Here is a 7,841-nt window from a genome sequence, read left to right as displayed (position 1 = left end):
GGGTTGCCATTTCCTTCTCCAGTGCATGAAAGTGAAAAGTGAAAGTGAAGTCACTCAGTCGTGTCCAACTCCTAGCGACCCCATGGACTGCAGCCTACCAGGCTCCTCCATCCATGGGATTTTCCAGGCAAGACTACTGGAGTGGGTTGCCATTGCCTTCTCCGGACCATTCCCACTAAGCTTCCTATAAGATTATGGGAGTAAAATCTCTGAGTGGGGAATGTGACAGGAGGGAAGGAGGTGGGTCACAAATGTTAAAAGAATATAGACATAAAATATGGGCTTCCCAGATGGCACAGTGGTAAAAACTCTGCCTGCCAATGCACGAGACACAAGAGACGAAGTTTCGATTCCAGGGTTGGGAAGGACTGACCTTCTCTCCCCTGGAGAAGGAAATAGCAACCTACTCCAGTATCTTGCCTGGAAAATTCCATGGAGAGAGGAGCTTGGCAAGCTATAGTCCAAGGGGTTGCAAAGAGTCAGACATGACTGAGCATATAGCACACAGACACAAAATAGAGACATAAAAGTATACAGACATAGCCCAAGGACATGACATAAACTGATTAGAACCAAATAGGTCCAAGATGGTGGAGGAGTTGACTTCCACTAGATCTTTAGTCTCAGTATACACTCACTGAAACACATCAGCAAGCTAAGTGACATGTCTACCAGCTCCGTGACAGTTCCAAGGCTGACCAAAGATCAAAAAGTAGGTTATGGCCCAGTTCATGGAAATCCCCACTCCTTCCCTGAAATGGTTCGAATAATCCTCCTACTTATTAGCCTATGAAATTACCCAGCCCATAAAAACTAGCCATGCCATATATTTCAGGGCACTCTCTCCTGAGATGGCCGATATGTTGTCTGCGTTTTTCTCTCTAAATAAATCCACTTCTTATCTATCAAAAAAAAAAAAAAAGATGTATGTACATGTGTAACTGAATCACTGCACACCCAAAACTAACACAACATTGTAAATCAACTGTGTACGTGTTAGTCCCTCAGTCATGTCTGGCTCTTTGCAACCCTTTGGACTATAGCCCACCAGGGTCCTCTGTCCACTGAATTCTTCAGGCAAGAATACTGGAGCGGGTAGCCATTCCCTTCTCCAGGGTATCCTCCTGACCCAGGGATTAAACCTGGATCTCCTGCATTGCAGGCAGATTCTTTACTGTCTGAGCCAGCAGGGAAGGCCAACTATACTTCAATTTAAAAAATTACATAAATGTCAAAAAAAGACAGACAGACATAGAAAATAAACTTATGATTACTAAGAGGGGAAAAGGGTGGGGAGGAATAAATTAGGAGTTTGGGATTAGTAAATGCAAACTGTTATATCTAGGATGGATAAGCAATAAGTTCTGACCATATAGCACAGGGAACTATATTCAATATTCTAACAAACCATAACGGAAAAGAATCTAAAAAAGAGTGTGTGTGTGTGTGTGTGTGTGTACACACACACACACACATATATATATAACTGAATCTCTGCTATATACCAGAAACTAACACAACATTGTAAATCAACTATACTTCAATTAAAAATAAATTAAAAATTTTTAACTTTAGCTACATTTTATGTTTAAAATGGTCATGCCCCATATATTAGGATTAGATTCTATGAGAGACAAAAACCCTAAGTAAGAATTTCTTTCTCTCTCATCTAGAAATCTGGGCTGAATGTCCAAGTTCAGAATACTGTTCTATAGCATAAGAACCAGTCACCTTGGTGCTCTGCTGTGCGTGGCCTCTGTGTTTGAGCTTTTCTCATGGTTTAAGATGAAATCGTGCCCAACTTGCACTTACATCTTATTGCAACCCTTAGACATCAGACGTAACTGCAGCATGGTAGAAAAATAAAGTCTCTATTTCAGGTAGCCACGTACCGAAGTTAAAATTGCATGATCTAGTATTATAGAACAAGGGTTGGCAAACTTCTCTTTCTCTCGAGGGCCAGTAAATATTTCAGGCTTTCTGAGCTACATGATCTCTGTTTCAACTACTTAACTCTGCCATTGCAGTGGGAAAGCAGCCACAGACAATACGGATATGAATGCTCATGGCTATGTGCCAATAAAACTTTATTTACAAGGACAGGTGGCTGGCTGGATTTGACCTACAAGCTGACTCCTGTTAGCAGATGGGTAAAACAGATGCTGCAGATAACTAGTACTTCTACACCAGGTGATAGAACTATTAGGGATATTAACTTTGGTATGGTCCTTCTGCACCCCCCCCATTTTAATACAGTTAGTGGCCAGCAAAATTGCCAATAATTAATTAAAATCAGCAAAAAAAAATGTAGTGGATGGAAATTTGTTTAAGGCTCTCTTTGAAAGACTAGTTAGTGAATTTCAGCTATGCTTTTGTTTGTCATGTTGATGCTTATTTTACTTTGGCAGAAACTCCTGTTCCTCACCTTGGTAAGAGAATGATTTTTTCAATCCAGTGCTTGGGAGGTGCAAGATTCCATGACCTGAGTACTATGAAGGGAATGCAGAGGGGACACTGAGAAAATGATGATGGCTTTCCCCTCTTCTTGGTAGGATGGGAAAAGCCCGGGATTTCATTTTGTTATGTCTTACTCTAAGATCTTTTTTTCCTTCCTGCTGGTCAGGGGAGAAGAGGCATGAGATTATGCTAGGTAGTTCTCACTTGAGCAAAATAAACCCTATAGGAGTGTGACTAAAACTGATAGTGGTAATGACTTTTATCAGTCATTTTTACTTATAATTTCATTAACTATTTATCTTTTTCCCCAAATGCAAAGGTAGCACATGGCTTAATAAGTCAAATAGAGATCAATATTGAATTGACAGTCTTCCACAACATCCCCTACCAAGCTTCTCCCAGACTTTTTTTACATGCCTGTCCTAACAGCTCCAGGAATGCCAGGTTACAGTCATTTCTGTCACTTTCGCCATTCCTGAAGTGACGAAAGCTGTTCTACACACCGCTCCTTTGGTTCCTTTTCTTCCACTTAAGATCTCATTAGTAGAGGAATATTAAGTTTCAGGATCTTCCCTTTTCATAGTGCTGACGACTGTCGAAGCTACTTTTTGTTGTGGTTTAGTCAGTTGCTCAGTCATGTCTGACTCTTTGTGACCCCATAGACTAGCCTGCCAGGTTCATCTGTCCTCCATTTATCTCCCAGAGTTTGCGCAAAGTCATGTCTGTTGAGTCAGTTATGCCATCCAACCATTTCACCCTCTGTCGTCCCCTTCTCCTCCCGCCTTCAATCTTTCCCAGCATCAGGATCTTTTCCAATGAGTTGGTTCTTCGCATCAGGCGGCCAAAGTACTGGAGCTTTAGCTTCAGTCCTTCCAATGAATATTCAGGGTTGATTTCCTTTAGGATTGACTGGTTTGATCTCCTTTTCGTTTGAAGCTACTTTTCACATCTCCCAGACTCCTAATTTTGTATTCAGTGCAAAAGATACTTATCTTTAATTAAACTGGTCAGACATTTTTACCACACGAATTAGACACTAGAAGGATGGTAGCCTTATATTTTCCCATTTATGAATGACAACCTAGAAAGTTAGAACAGAATGGGAGAGTTAAGACGAAGCTTAGAGATAATTTAGCCCAAATCTCTTCACTGACTGAGGGGAACTGAGGTTCACAGAAGGAAAGTGACATGTCCTGGATTGCACAGCTAATCAATAATAAAATTCAGTAGAAACTCGGGTCTTCTGCTTCACAGAAACACTGAAACATTCTACCCTCCTTGCTGGTGGGCCAAACTCTCAGTGGCAGCGTAGCCCTTCCTGCGGGTAGGGGGCAGGGGGACACAGCCTGCTGTCTGCGGGGCATTGGCAAGTAGGAGCTTAAGATGTACGGCTTCTCCATTTCTTCCTGCAACAGCAGTAAATAAGGAGGCCTTAGCTGCTTCTGCTCTCTGGATCAAGGATGCAGAGTGCTGGCTGCATGGAGATCTGTCGGCGACACATGAGAGTATACGAGGCAAGACGGACCCGATATCCCCTCCCTAGGATGTCTGGGCCTGTCTATGTAGTATGCTCAGGTGCCTCTAGGTTCTCTGGGTGGTCTCAAAGAATTATCCTCAAGTCTAGAGTGAATTTTAACTCACCTTGGCTCCAGTAGGACAGTTTTTGGGAATGTGTCGACTTTAGACCAAACAAAAAGGTTACCAACATTTTCCAAAAGGTTGGAGATTACTAAAAAAATTCAGGGCTTCCCTAGTGTCTCAGTGTTAAAGAATCCGCCTCCCAGTGCAGCAGATCCGAGTTCAATCCCTGACCCAGGCAGGTCCCACATGCCATGGAGCAGCTAAGCCCGTGGGCCACAACTACTGGGCCTGAGCTTTAGAGCCCGGGAGCCGCAATGACTGAAGCCTGTACGCCCTGGAGCCCGTGCTCCGCAGCAAGATAAGCCACGGCAATGAGAAGCCTGTGCACCACAACTAAAGAGTGGCCCCTGCTCGCCACAACTTGAGAAAAGCCTGTGCAGCGTTGAAGACCCAGCACAGCCAAAAATAAATAAATAAAACTATATATTAAAAAAATTCAAATGAATATTTTTGGTGGTGGTGTTAGGGACATAAATACTTAGTACTTCCTAGCATGTGTGTTAATTTCCAGGGTCATCTTCACAAATGGGTAAAATTTTCATAGATTCATATGAACATATGGATATATATTCATATTATGTATACATAATATACATATGTCACATATATGTGCATTATGTATATATACATAATATACACACATAATATATATAGAATATACTTATATGTGTGTATATGTATATACATGCATTCACACATACAAAACATATACATTATTATGTAATGTTATTTATATTGCATATATTGCATCTATGTATTGTGAAATATGCATAATATGCATATGTGTATATGTGCATGCACGTGTGCTAAGTTGCTTCAGTCCTGTTCGGCTCTTTGCGACCCTATGGACTGTAGCCCGCCAGGCTCCTCTGTCCGAGAGATTCTCCAGACAAGAATATTGGAGTGGATTGCCATGCCCTTCTCTAGGGGATCTTTCTGACCCAGGGATCAAACCCGCATCTCTTATGTCTCCTGCACTGGCAGGCACTACCAGTTCCTCTACCACCAGTGCTTCTGGGAAGCCCCATATGTATACATATACATCCATATATTCATATTCATCTACAGAAATTTTATCCATTTATGACGATGACCCTGGAAATTAAGTAATAAACATATTAGGACACACTAAATATTTATGTATATACATACACATACATACACATGTACACATATAAACACACAACATACATTTATAGTGATGGATTATATACATATATATGTTAACTCTTCTTTCTCCATATATGAATATATTGTGAGAGATCTCTCCCTCCACATCTGTATATATGGATACATTTTACACTTTTCTCTTTTTGTAAAAAAATATTTATTTGTTTGGTTGCACCAGGTCTTAGTTGCAGCATGTGGGATCTAGCTCCCTGACCAGGAATCAAACCCAGGCATCAAACCCAGGCCCCCTGCATGGATGCATGAATTCTTAGCCAGTGGACCACTAGGAAAGTCCTCACTTTTCTCTTTATTATTCCTTTTTATTTTCCCTCCAAGAAGACGGAGGGAAGAGAAAAGGGGGGAAGAATTAAAGAGAACAGAATTGGGTGACAAAAAGATGTGCAAACACTAATATGAAAAGAATGAATGCTTAAATCATAATTAGTGACACATACCCTTTTTGGCTCTCATCTGTTCTAGCCTAAGGAAATAAATTTTAAAAGAACATTCTAAAATGGAAGAAACTCTCTTTTTCTACTTTCTAAAACCAATGAAGGCTATGTCATATCCCAAGCCATTATAGCAAAAGCATTAGGAAGGACCATTTCAAGTTAAATCTGTAATTAATTTACTAACTACTCACTTGAACCTCATATATAACTTTAAGTAGAATGGGTTGTCAAGTTTGATTAAGGTCATTATTTTGGGTTAAAGTAGCCCACAGGCATTTCTTATGTCAGAACTCTTTCCATAAAAACAAGAACTAAGGTCTCTCCAAGGTTAAGGGCCTCTGGAGCCTTTTCCATGAAGATATATTACAGCAGAGAGGATGGAGTGTATAGAAATCTTCTAGGAAGATTATACAAGGTTTCTCAAGGTGAGAGGTCTTTGAACAAGAACAGATTATGTTATTTTAAGAAGATTTGCTGGGTGTTCAATTTCCAAAATGAATTGTAATATTTCCTGCTACCTAGAAAACTGATACCTGTGGTGAGAAAATGATAGCCTTGGCATCAATGAGTTCATTCAACAAATATTTACGGAGACTGTCCCATATGCCAGGTACTGTTCTAGGTTCTTGGGATCCAGCAGTGAGCCGAATGAGATCCCTGCTCCCGAAGACCTCATACTCTAGCGTGGTGGCAGGAAAAAAACAAAAGCCATATATGATTTCAATGATTTTGTATATAGATATAATTATGTCAATATGGTTACATATATAATTCTATATACATGACACACAAATTTACATCTCCAGCTCTGTGTTTCCGATTTGCATAATTGGCTACCTACTGAACATCTTTGGGCTTCTCTGGTGGCTCAGAGAGTAAACAATCCGCCTGCAACGGGAAACACCTGGGTTCGATCCCTGGGTCGGGAAGATGCCCTGGGGGATGGCATGGCAGCCCATTTCAGTATTGTTGCCTGGAGAATCCCCATGGACAGAGGAGCCTGGTGGGCTACAGTCCATGGGGTCGCAAAGAATCGGACATGCGACTAAGCACACAGCAGCACAACCTAGATTATAATCAGAGTCAAGGAGGTAGATACAACTGCCTTGGTACAATGTCTAGGGTGGTTGGAGAAGATAGCCTAGCGCCCCCAAAGAACGGACACAGAAAATGTAACTTGAAGAAGAGACTGACGGGGACTTCCGTAGTGGTCCAGTGGTTTAGGAATCAGCTTTACAATGAGGGGAACACGGGCTTGATTCTCGGCTGGGAACTAAGATCCCACATGCGGGGGTGCAAATAAGCCCACACGCCACAACTAGAAAGCCCATGTGCCACCACCGCTGCCACAAGGTCCTGCGTGACCCAACTAAGACTCAACGCAGCTTAATAAATAAATCAGAGTAAATATTAAAAGAAAGGAAAACACTGACAGGACGTGGATTGAGAAGTGTGAGGAAAGCAGAGAAATAGGCTGAGCAAGAGCTACGAGGCTCTTCCGGCGGAGGAGGGACTGAGCCGCATCACGCTCTCTGAGAGGGGGAGGGCTGGAGGCTCCGCTGGATCTGACAGTGAGGATGTCTCTGGTGAGACCCGCTGGAGTTGACGAGAGCAACAGCCAGACGGTGCTGGTCAATGAGACGGAGAGTGAGGATAACTCAAGAAGGGAGAAGGGAGGTAGGCAGTTGTGGGAAAAGAACACAGGGAACTGGGGGTGAGGAAGTTTGATTTTACATAAAGGAACTATCTGTGCGCATCTCCCCGTGTGCTGATGATAAGGAAGTAGTTCAGAAAAAGAAGTGAGAGATGGAGCAGAGAAAGCACAAAGCGAGGAATGTGTTCTTAGAGCGGAAATGGGTGGAAGGGTTGACTTCAGACTGGGGGAGGGGAAGGGAGGGTGTGGATGCTTATGTTTATGTGGGTTTGGTGGTGGGAGATTGTTGGGCTGCCTACTCCATGGTTGTGCAAACCCTACAGCTGCCCAGACTCCAGAGTGAAGAGCCTGGAGACAGCAACAGAGACATCAATGGTTTCCCGCACAGGGGATCTTATAAAAGGGTCCTGGAGCGACACTCCACCTTGTGTGGCAGATGGTGAGCAGGACATGGCAACCGTCTTTCC

The sequence above is a fragment of the Giraffa tippelskirchi genome, chromosome 10 (genome assembly GCF_054371585.1).
Source record: "Giraffa tippelskirchi isolate mGirTip1 chromosome 10, T2T-mGirTip1v1.2.pri, whole genome shotgun sequence".
In the NCBI taxonomy this organism is placed as follows: Eukaryota; Metazoa; Chordata; class Mammalia; order Artiodactyla; family Giraffidae; genus Giraffa; species Giraffa tippelskirchi.
The sequence above is the reverse complement of the archived record's forward strand: the minus strand, read 5'-3'. Positions refer to the sequence as shown.